Here is a 12,201-nt window from a genome sequence, read left to right as displayed (position 1 = left end):
TTATCAATGAGCACTCATGCTTGAGATAACTTTCCCCTCTGATGAAAATTAAATTGTTTTCTCTACTTTTTTAGAAGTGGAATCACCAATGATCAGTTAAGAGTGTGCTCACGAAGGTTTTCCGAGTATATTTTCAACAAAGCTTACACGGTAGTTTTTTATTTATTTATTTTTTTTCAGATGTCGCAGCGAATGGCCGCTAGAGTGGGCTACCAACTCTTATCCGAACTTGATCTCACCACGTTTCGCATCGATGGCCAGATTGCGATACCTGACCCTGATTGGCCGGTCATCAAGTGGATGGCGGTGGAGTTTTGGGACGCCGGCCAGGGTGGGGCGGGGCGGGGGGTTGCAAGGGTGCGGGGGTGCGGGGGTGCGGGAGGTGTTTCGGGATGAAAATGCACGCTGCAGATAGCGGATCCGAATACCGGCTCCTATCTCCACGATGGCGATGAGGCTTCCTTGCCAAATCTGCTTCGCCAAAATAATGCCCTGCCACACGCTGCCGTGAGAACATTCGAATGTTGCCAAATTCCCCTGGCTAAAAACTCTAGTTTTGGAAAAGGTTTGGCACATTTTCCCCTGAAATTTTCATCAATTTTAGATTAAATCCCACAAAAAAGAAAAGAAAAGAGAGAAAAATTGGAAGATAAAGATATTCAACTTTCTCAGGAGATTCGTATTTGATCGAGGAAAATTTGGCAACGCCTGAAGATTCATACGGTTTTTTTGCAGGACGAAAGCACAGGCAACTGTGAACATAGTTCCCCCTCGGAGTGAAGGAAGATGCAGGACACTTAGAAGATGTTTTGTAAAACTACTTCTGAAAACGATAAAATGTTTCAGAGACGTTTCTTTACAGCGGAGAAGAGCTAAAACATCTCATACACGATAGTGAATCTTTCAGGAGATACGTCATGATGATACGAGAGATTTTAGAACTTTTAAAGTAATTTATTAATACGCTTAAAACAATTTTAAAAGCCTTTAAAGTCATTAAAAGACATCCAAAGTTTTAAAGTTTTTCTTTCGGCGATTGATACACGTATTTATCCGCAAAATTGCAGGATGGCGTTCTCCGGGTCAAAATCAGACTATTCCCCTTCTTTACTTTTCTCTCTCCAAAATCCGTCCCCAGATGGAAATGTGATCCTTAAATTCTGTTGAAAAATGTTCGTATTTTTCCGAATTTTAGTGGCAGTTCTGAACCAGAACTTATTTAAAATGGCTACTTTCGTTACTTTGTAGAGCTGAACACATACATAGTCTAGAAAATATTGAGATCTCAAGTTAAAGGGAGGTTCCAGGACGGTCTTGGATCTTTTAGGGTACAAGAACTTGATTTCTCCACAATAGACTTATTGCAATCCATCTTGGGATTTCGATAATTTTGAGACCCTTGGATAAATTCAATGCGATAAAGTTTGGGAATTGGTAGCCAATTTGCGAGGATTTTGGTCCTTAACTGTTGTAAAAATCCAGAAAATTGATGATCTCCCTACTATTTTGGGGTCCGTGCTTTCGACGGAGAGCATTTTTGGAAAAAACTTTTTGATGGTAAAAAGTCTTATTCTGACCCGTAGAACACGCTCCAGATACTCTATTGTAGATTATTAGCATTACATTTTGCAATGAAGAACAACTATTTCCTGGCACATTCATAAAAGCACGTATCTATAGGAGGGGGTGGGAACTAGTGGCATAAATTTTGTATCTCTTATGAGCCTGAGGTAGTAGTTCCTCATTACAAAATGAGATCCGTTTTACTCGTGTTCAAATTGGGGCAGCCCACCACTCTACCGCGCTAAGGCGAAACGTCGCATGAACATTCGAGAGTTGCCAGATTCCCTCCGATAAAATGCTCATTCTTGAGGAGAGTTGGGAATATTTTCTCTTCGGATTTTCAGTTAATTTAGATCTGGCTGCGAATGTGATTCTCAGAAAAGTTGGAGGGAAAATCATCAGAAAATTCCCTGGAAATTTGTATTTTATCCAAGGGAATATGGCGTCTGAAGGCGTTTTTCCTTAGTACGGCAATACTGGAAACTCGCGAGAATCGCTTGTGGTAACATTGAAATTATCATACGTCGTTTTTACTCAGAGCCATGGTATTACTTGTCGTCGTCGCGTGGAAAATAGGCCCACGCACAAGTTAGACACGGAGCGCCTTCCCGGCGAACCAATGTTGATATAAAATCTGAGGTATTTACCAAGTTCTAATAAAAAATTCGAATGAAGGCCGTGCGAAGGCCAAGTCCCGTGGGAACAAGACGGGACGGCGGCAAGTGCGCGGACAAGAGCCCCGCATCCTAATTTCCGCGAAGGAAAACGTTTTCAAAGGGCGGAGAAAAAATCAAATCAGGACAACGGAATGACGCAGCAGATTTTCCGGCATGGAGCGAAACCCACTCAATTTTTACCCGATCCCAATAAACTGCGTTCCGGGAAGCAGGGTCCGCTCAAAGTGCTCTGAATATTTACGAAATTACGAGAGGAATGCACCGCGCGTGGAGGGATGTAACGCCTGCAGAATCGTTGGATACCTCCATGCCTACGCACATCTAACCGTGAAACGTAAAGTGCCGTGCCAAGGGAAAACGGTGTATGAACATTCGAAAGTTGCCAAATTTCCTCGAAGAAAATATGTGTTTTCAACGAAATTTATGCATATTTTTCCTCGCAATTCTCAGATATTTTAGATAAAATTGCGAACAAAATAGTCTGAAAAATTTAAAAAAGAATATTAACAACTTCCCCAATAAATTCGTATTTTATCTGAGGAAATTTGGCTACGCCTTAAGGTTCATACGGCGTTTTTCCTTAGCACGGCAATAAAGCTGTGGGCCGCGGGCTGTGGGCCGAAGCTTTCCATAATACGCCACGGACAAAAATGTGAGCATCCATAAATTAAGATATTGCTTCATGCGAAAGAAAGGAGGGCTTTTTCTAAAAATATTTTCACGGTAAAAAAAGAATCGTTGCTTTTGCAGTGGGCAGAGGACCCACTATTTAACTGAAAATGGCAGAGAATCTTTCCTAAACGCACAAAGAACGCAGTGTATCGGATTTCGGTAAATTTTTCATGAAATTACGAACTTTTCATTCGTCTCCTCCAAATCTTTGCCGAGGAATATAACGGAATTTTTCGGGAGAAAATATTTTTATTTTTGAGTTTTTCACATATCGATGGTGAAACTGCAGCAACGCGTATCTCGGTTTGTGTTGTCGCCGACTTACTTTATTTCCTACGTGGAAAGCTATCAAACGTAATTTCTTAAAAATGTCGGTGATTTTTATTCTCTGTCTGATGAATATTCCAAGAGGATTTCAAGCCATAATGTTCGTTGCTTCCCCTTTTAAAAACAAAGTATGAGAGGAGATTATGAAACACAGCAAGCAAGATACGCATTTTTGCAGTTTTACCGTCGATACGTGTACCAAAATTAAATGCTTTTCCGGTGAGACAAATTTCAAGTTTAACTTTCTCATGATAAACTTACCATTCAAAATTAAAACGTTGCCACAAAATAAGGGGTCCGTGCAATGATTCTCTAGAGCACATGTTCACCAATTTACTATGACTAAATCCACAGTGCGTAGGTAGTTTCGTTCGCTTACAATGCACTGTCAGCTCGGACTAGAATACGTCTGCACATTGTTTTCCACGCTAACAACTTTTCGGAAATCATATTAATTCGGGAAACTGCAAATGCGTGCATCGCGATTGCAGCGATTCAAAATCTCCTCTCCAGTTTTATTTCATTAAAGGAGATAGGGAGCCAATACTATTGCTTTAACTTTTTACAGAATATTCTTTGCGCAGAGAAGAAAAATTAGGTAAGTTTATGAAAGCTTCGTTGAGTATTCTTACATTTAACAAATAAATATTGACAGGAAGACTGGATGAGCGGTGCACGGTGCATACGAGTTGCGCGTTATTGCAGTTTCGCCGTCGAATTATGATTTGACTTTGAGTTGTAAGTAAATGTCAATAATGTTAATGCTGCCGACAAGCATTGATTAATATAAAGAGAAAATGCATCATGGGGGAAAAGGGATGTACGATACAATAGATTGAGTTACCGAAACTTTAAATTTAGAAATCTGGGTATGAGGTCAACTTTCATGGGTAACCACAAGAAAGAGGTAAAATTTTGATTTTAGGTGATGCATTGTGAAAGTTTTTGGTGACACGTGTATTCTGTTGGATATTTTCCTCTAAATAGATATTTCTGAGGACAATAGGGTTGAAATATTTTCATAGAATTGCAAATGGGAGTGAGGATTGATTGAATTCATTAGTCCTAAACAAATAACCTATGTAGAAGTGAACTTTACAGAAAGCGGTAGAAACATGGACAACTATAGAGCAGGTACAACTATGAAGAGTAAAATACAGAAATAAACTTTCCCAAAATCGAGGAACATCAACAATGATTTTTTTTAAACGGTCATTGTTTGGAGTGAATGCTATATCAGTGATTAATGATGATAACATGAAATATAAGAATTGTAGATTCCTAAATTGATCGATTGAACTCTGACCATTTGAACTATTCTTACTATTCGTGTAATATTTCTTGCTAAAAAGATAAAGACACTGTTTTGTGATATCGAATCTTTTTTTTTTTTTTTTTTTTGATGGGCTCTCGTTCCTCAGACTTAGGGAGGGGGGTTAAATACTTTTTTCCTACTGAACTGTACACTTTGGTGCATTAATTCACCATAACTACATATATCACTGTGCAAGGAGTGCAACACAGATATCGCGAATTTCCTGCTTAGCTTGCTCTATTTGACCTGTATATCACCGGTAAGAAGTTTTATTTGGAGTTGAAATTGCTACTTCCGAGAAGGGTCTTGACCCAGTAACAGTCAAAACTCAATTATATGAGAATTTAATCAACTAGCATCCAGAGCTGCCGTCTCAAACGCCTGGGTCGTCCACTTTACGCGAGATAATAACTCACTTCAGCACGATCTGTCAATCTTTTGTGTACGCAGCCGTGGAGCATTACCCCTTGTTAAAGAAAACCGATGTACCGGCATCAAGACGTTGACATATTTATGTTAGTAAAAACCAGATTCTTTTGATGATTTCACTTTGTGATCGTCCACGGGAAAAGGACCTTCATTTTCAAAGGCAAATTTTCCGTAAACCAATTATTCAGTATCGCTGTAATCCAAGATTTTCCCAGATGCTTTCCTCTTGTTTCCGTGAGAACGAGTTTTGAGCGGTTTAGTGAATATAGGTGTTAGTAGAGGACGTTAGATTAAGCGCATTGAATTGCGTTAATCTTGTGCCCTGGGCATTGAAAGTTCGAATTTTAAGCACTTAGAGTTCTCGGAACAACTTTTTTTTTTATTATTTTTTTTTTTTTTTTTTTTTTTTTTTTTTTTTTTTTATTTGAACTTTAAATTGCCACATGCCTTCAGTTTGGTTTAATTTTTTCGAGCATTCAGTTCTGAAGTTCTCGAATAGGAATGCTTTATTCTTCTCCAGGAAATTCTGTCTTGTGTCGCGTTTATCACGTTTTTGAGTATGATCTGTTTTCCCCTTTTTCACGAAGTATTATCTGGCGATGGATGAGACAATCTGACGGAAAAAAAGCTTTGAGATTTATTGAAGTAACTTTATGAGGAGAGGTTGGCCACTGGGTTTCATGAAGACTTTTAGGATATTGAAAAAGAAAGAAAAAATAAAAAAATAAAAAAATTAAGAAAATAAAAAAAATAAAATAAAATAAAATAAAAAAAATAAAAATAAACATATACAATGAAGAAAATAAAAGAAAAAAAATAAAATAAAAACATTAAATAAAATAAATAAGAAGCAATATATAAAATAAACAAAATAAAATAAAAAAATAAAAGTAAAAAAAGTAAAAAAAAATAAAATTAATGCGTCGCTTGATTCAACTACGCCTATAGTTACAGATTTCGTGTACAAGCAGATTTGTGCGTAGGTAAATCGTTCGCTTATTTGAGCTCAATTTATCTCCGCCAACACTTTCTTTAAAGAACTGTCCTCCGGCGGGTTATCAAACGTGCGAGATATGAAGTAATATTGCCAAAATGAAATATTATTGCAAGCTTTATGGCAATATGGTATTATGCCGTGTATTTTTCCTCTTGAGTGAAGCCTCTTGAATTATTATCAATGAGCACTCATGCTTGAGATAACTTTCCCCTCTGATGAAAATTAAATTGTTTTCTCTACTTTTTTAGAAGTGGAATCACCAATGATCAGTTAAGAGTGTGCTCACGAAGGTTTTCCGAGTATATTTTCAACAAAGCTTACACGGTAGTTTTTTATTTATTTATTTTTTTTCAGATGTCGCAGCGAATGGCCGCTAGAGTGGGCTACCAACTCTTATCCGAACTTGATCTCACCACGTTTCGCATCGATGGCCAGATTGCGATACCTGACCCTGATTGGCCGGTCATCAAGTGGATGGCAATTAGACACCTGTAAGGGTTTGTGTATCATAGACATATTTTAACAATACCATGAATTATTACAGAACGAATTAATTGAGAAACACATAATAATGCTGAGACAGATGTCCCCTCCGATGACGTCGACACTTTGTTCACACCATGATTTGCTTATGATCAGGTGGTGATTGTATGAGACCAAGAAAACGCCAAATATAGGTACAATTTGGTATGTAGGGTGTGTTTTATTTCACCAACTTTCGAAAAGTTATCTCTTCGGCGTATATTCAAACACCATAGACTCCTCCAGGATTCTGAAGTTTGCAAGCCCTAAGCTGATCCTAGCGTTCCTTGCAAGCGCTACCTGTTTTCCAGGAGAAAATAAATCGGTCCAAATGAGAAAGAAATAGACCGTATTACAAAAATGTATTTTTTATGCAAAAAATTCGATTAAAATGGTAAAGTCTTATGATTTGCATTCAGAAAAAAACATCTAAGGAACACTTAATAATTGTAAAAAGTCGCACATTGTATCCAGGAAGTGGATGAAAGGTGGTCATTGTGCAACTTTTCAACTTTTTTTTTTTTTTTTTTGATGATTTATTTAGCACATCTTTGATATACATATTTAGCACTGTTACTGTACAATGAACACGTATCAAAATTCGAAGTTCCCTCCCTCTTAACATCCACCCTTTGTGTTCAGATAGTCCAATGGTAGTAACAGAAATTTTAAAACTCTTCAAGAAATTAAATTTAAAAATTTAAAATTGCCTAGTCCCCGACGTAAATAGCCTAGATGCTGATCGTCGTTAACTAAAACTAACTAACTAACTAACTAATTAAATATCTTAAAGTTAGTCAATTATGAAATGGAGCGAATGTGAAGAAAATGAGTATGAAAATAAGATTAAATCTAGAATAATATTAACTAACTAATAAGACAATTGTCTATTAACTTAAAATTAGACAAATTTTTATATATACAAGACATTAAGAGAGATAAGTTAAAATAAACCCCGTATGTACAGAGAACGTCTTTTGTTTCACTCTAACGAGCTACTAGCCCTTATTGTAAAGATTTCATATTTTCAACTTAAAAAGCATACAAAACTCCAGTTGTGAAATCCTAGATTTGTAATATTAGATTTGTGATAGTTTTCGATTGACGCAGCAACACCTGACATGCCGGATGAGGATCGATGAGAACACGGAAGTACGCAATTCGGAACAGCAATAATCGATTTTTATCCCGCTCGATTCCCCTCCATGTTTCGGGCGACTATCGAGGCTTCGACATCCGGAAAACCGCATCCCCTAAATAAACACCGTTCGGATAAACACACACCCGTAATTGGGCGAAACAGGGTGGCGATTATCGGGTAATTACGGATTAGGTGTGAAGTTTTCGCCCGACTTCTGCTGGTTCCGGCCAATTGAAGAACAGCGTAACTGCCCGACAGACTCCGTGTAGATAAGTGGTCTCACATAGCACGGCTCAAAGGGGCTCGGAAGTGGGGAATTTGGGAGCCGGTCCTCATTACCGCATCTCAGGATCATTAGCGGCGCCGTTCGTTACTGGGTGAGCGATCTGTTGAACGGTGCGACTCGGGGAACGGTGACCGGTGCAGCGTATTGTTTCGCCGCGATAATTACTTATTCCGGACGACCACGGCCGAAATTCGCCGTCGCCTTGTCCGAAACTCTAGTCGGTCACCCTGCGCGGGCCCGCGTCAGTACTGCTTTAATTGAGCACTCAGCTTAATTGGGGGAGGCGGCAGCGGCGGAGAGGGGGAAGGGGGGTGTCAAGCATCTGCATATTTCATTGAAATCAACGTCCTTGCAGGTTTCGGCTAGCCTGCATCATCGATGTTGCCTAGCCCTTAAGAATTTCCAAATCCGAGCCTTGCGACCCTACACTAAGAGAAACTTGGTACATGGGACCCGAAGTTCGGGTCGTATGGATCTCTAACTAAACCCGTGGAGACTTGAGGTCCAGCTGCCGAAGTTCGGGTCACACATCTGAAGTACCTACCTCGGTCGGTTGAAACTTCTACGGAGTAATTCGCAGCACCGATGTATGACCCGCACTTCGGCAGCTGTGCCTCGAGTTTACGGCTGCACGATCCGAAAGCTTCAGAGATCCTCATCATCAGGTCTCAAGCCCGCGAAGTTTTTTTTCTCCGTGCAGTCTGACAGACTTGGGTCGAAAGACTAATACTTTTGAATAAAACACATGTGCGTGCTAGCGTGCTTGTGTGTGTGTGAAAAGCGTGTGTGGGAAGCTTATCCTAAGAAAAAAACCACGAGCGGTATAGTAAAACGCTTTAAGATGAAACATTACACATACATATCACATTCCTCACAGCGCTCTCTGGAGCTCTGCGACACCTAGCTGCCAGAATCCCCATCCTCCCGTATCCCCTGAGAGAGTTGGCGCTTCGTCAATTTTTGCAAAACCCCCTGTCACTATTATTTTACCGGGCATCCCCTTATCCCTCACCAAGAGGACAACAATTAAATTTTTTGGGCATGAAACAATTTTTTTAATCGGATCACTAGGCTACTACTATTCCATCAACAGTAACAGGTTTCACTCTAAAAGAGTGGGCCCTTTGCCCTAACAGGGCAAAAACTAAATGAACTAAATTAACCAAAGTAAACTAACTAAACTAAACTATCGAACCAAACCTGCCCTAACAGGGTAAAGACTAAATCTTCAAATTTTGGATTTTTATTTGAACTTTTACGTAAAAATGTTGAGGAAAAATCTGCATGTAAAATTAATCCTCGTTGTTGGGGAAAACCCGTTTTGCGTCCCACGATTTGAGAAAAAGGCATTTTCTGTGGTTTAAAGAAGGGCTTTTTTTTACGAGAAAGGCAAGTAGTGCAACATTTTTCGCTACCGTAATTTCTTAAAAACTCTCTTGATTTTTCTTCTCGGTTAGTCGGAATTTCTGTAAAATTTCAAGCTATAAAGTTGACTTGTCTCGCTTTCAAAAAAATAAATCAGGTGCGAAAATTTTGAAACACCTAGAGATACTTGGTTTCGCATTTTAGGCATCGACGTGAACACGATGTGCTCTAATTCATACCTCGTCTGGAGGCCCATTCTTGTAGGTGCTATCGGCAACATTGTACATCACGCAACCCTTTGTTTGTGCATGAGACAACGGGCCCGGTCAGTCGGACACTTGACAAGACGCAATGAAAAATTGGTCCTTCGGATCAAGGATCGGGCGTCCCTGGTCCCTGCAGCGGCAGTGAGTGCACCGTCTCGGTCCCTCGGTGCTTGATGTATGATCGCGGCGTCTTGATTGGATGTTTTGTTTTAGGCCAACAGCCGAGGGGCGACAGTTCGTCGCTCCCCTGACGTAAGGGCGTATCTCTCTTTCCACATGAGCCCCCGGAAGCATGAATTTATATGGAAAACAGGGTTCACGTGGACATTGTTTTACGCCCTTACGAAAGACTGGCGACAGTTGGGCCCCGGAGCCGAAACTTAGCTGCTGACGGATTAAAGCTCAGCTGACATGTGACGCTTTCGGAGGGCCGTGCCCGTGTTGTTGACCTGCGAGCTTTTCCACGCTTCCGGCCGTGCTGTCTCACGTTGTCGCCGAGCAATGCTATGGAAATAATTAATCATTTGTGAGCTTTGTCAATCGTAAGAGACTACTCGAGTACGTGTTAATTGTTCCATTCCGGATTGCTATCTCAATGGATAGTATTCGATACATCGAAAAGGCGAGATTGTACACTGAAAAAAAATTCTCGGCGTTTTTACCAAGGTCCGTTGGTACCGTTACCATCTCACTTTTTTTACCAATTATTGGTAATTTTACCAAGACAGACTGGTAAGCTTACCTAAAAATCGGTATTTTTACTGTTTTTTTTCAGGTAAGAATACCACTTTTATTGGTAATCAATTCCTGGTAACTTTGCCATTTTATCTCGGTAATTCTACCACAGTCGATAAAAAATATTGACGTTTTTACCGGGGTCCAGTAAAATTACCGAGAAAGTCAATAATTCTACCGAGATTTCTCGGTAAAATTATCAATTCCATAAATGGTAATTTTACCAAGAAAAACACTGGGATCCGATAGAACCCTGAATTCTTGGTAATTTTACCCTTTTCTTAGTAAATACACCAAGATTTTTTTTTCAGTGCATCGATATGGATTGGTTCAACACGTAAACACAGCCTCAAAAGTTTTTTTTCGGCAGGTTTAATGGCTCATACCTTTCCTCAGAGGTCTACAGCCAACTATAGACATGCAGAGATTTAATGTCCTTAGACAACATGGCGATAGGGACATCCATGCTCCGGCTTGCTTTTCAGGGATTAACGCCGAGTAGAATCTGTCACTGCAGATCCACTCGTCATAGCCTCAAGAGTCAATTGAGTAATCTGGGGGAACGGGTTTCTTGTGATAGATTTTTGATTCTTTTGAGTATAGAATGGCGATGAAGAACGAGATTTTCAGGAATGATCTCATTTCCAGCTTTTTCTACTTGAATAAAAAAAAAAAAAATTTGCGGTTATGTTCTATCCAGAGACAAGAGACCCTGCACTAGAATCTTGGCCGTTGTGGAAGCTTTAACTTTCGGGACTTCAGCACTCTACTGTTGACTTACCTACATGGTTGATGTTCAACAACGTGTTGGCAGTTTCGTTTTGCAAACACGTCGAAAATGGCCGACGTTTGGGAAACTTGTTTGGCTCATGACGTCATCCGAAGCTCATCATCGACCATGTAGGTAAGTCAACAGCCGAAATTAGGATGACGACTGTTGCTCCCTAGTAATTGTCCGTAAGGAATTGTTGAAACCCCGAAAGTAAAAGCTTCCACCTGTCGCTAAGAGGCCAGTGGAGGGTCTCTTGTCTCTTGTTCTATCGTTTTGAACCAATCAATACATCGAACCACTATCGAATACGATCCAAAATTTGCATGCGTGTATCTACAAAGAAAACTGTACTTGATCTCGAGAAAAGCATGGCTATTCGAGTATACAACCAGTGATATCTGGATTGCATTTTGCAAAAAGGAGCCAAGAGCATTCCGATGTTTCTATATAGGATCGTACAACTTACATTCGTTACAATAAAGTTACTGAAATCCTGTGAAAAATTAAATTTACGAAGGTAATTTTCGTCTTAAATTTACAGTTTATTAACAGTAAGGATAAAACTTGTTCAGATGATCAGTTCATACTTGCAAGGTAAAAAAAGTTGCACTATCTGGGCGACATACGGAATGCTCTTGGTTCTTTTTTGCAAAATGCAATACGTTTAATATAGATTAAAAGTCAAGTTTTGCATGAGTAAAATATTTCATTTCCGTGAATCGTCCAAGTTGCATGCCTATCCTATTTAAATTTTACAAATTATCAGCTTTTTATCGCACTTATATTTTTTCTCTTAATTTAAGTATTTTTTAATACTTTTCACAGGGCCGGATTCACCTACTTGCCGCCCATGGGCCGCCTGTATTTTTCCGCCCCCTTCTCATTCGTTTTGAAACATCAATATATCGTATTCGACAGTGGTTCAATGTATCGTTTGGTTCAAAAAAATAGGACATAACCTCAAACAAAAATTTTAGGATTTAATTTGGAAAAGCTGAAAATGAGAAAATTCCCAACAATTTCACTTTTCATTGCCGTTTGGTACTCGAGAAAATAAAAATTCGATCACATGAGACCCGTTACCTCACATTTCTAAATTGACTTTTGAGGCTGTGGTTACATATTGAACCAATC

The sequence above is a fragment of the Bemisia tabaci genome, chromosome 1 (genome assembly GCF_918797505.1).
Source record: "Bemisia tabaci chromosome 1, PGI_BMITA_v3".
Taxonomy (NCBI): domain Eukaryota; kingdom Metazoa; phylum Arthropoda; class Insecta; order Hemiptera; family Aleyrodidae; genus Bemisia; species Bemisia tabaci.
This window is presented reverse-complemented; position numbering follows the sequence as displayed.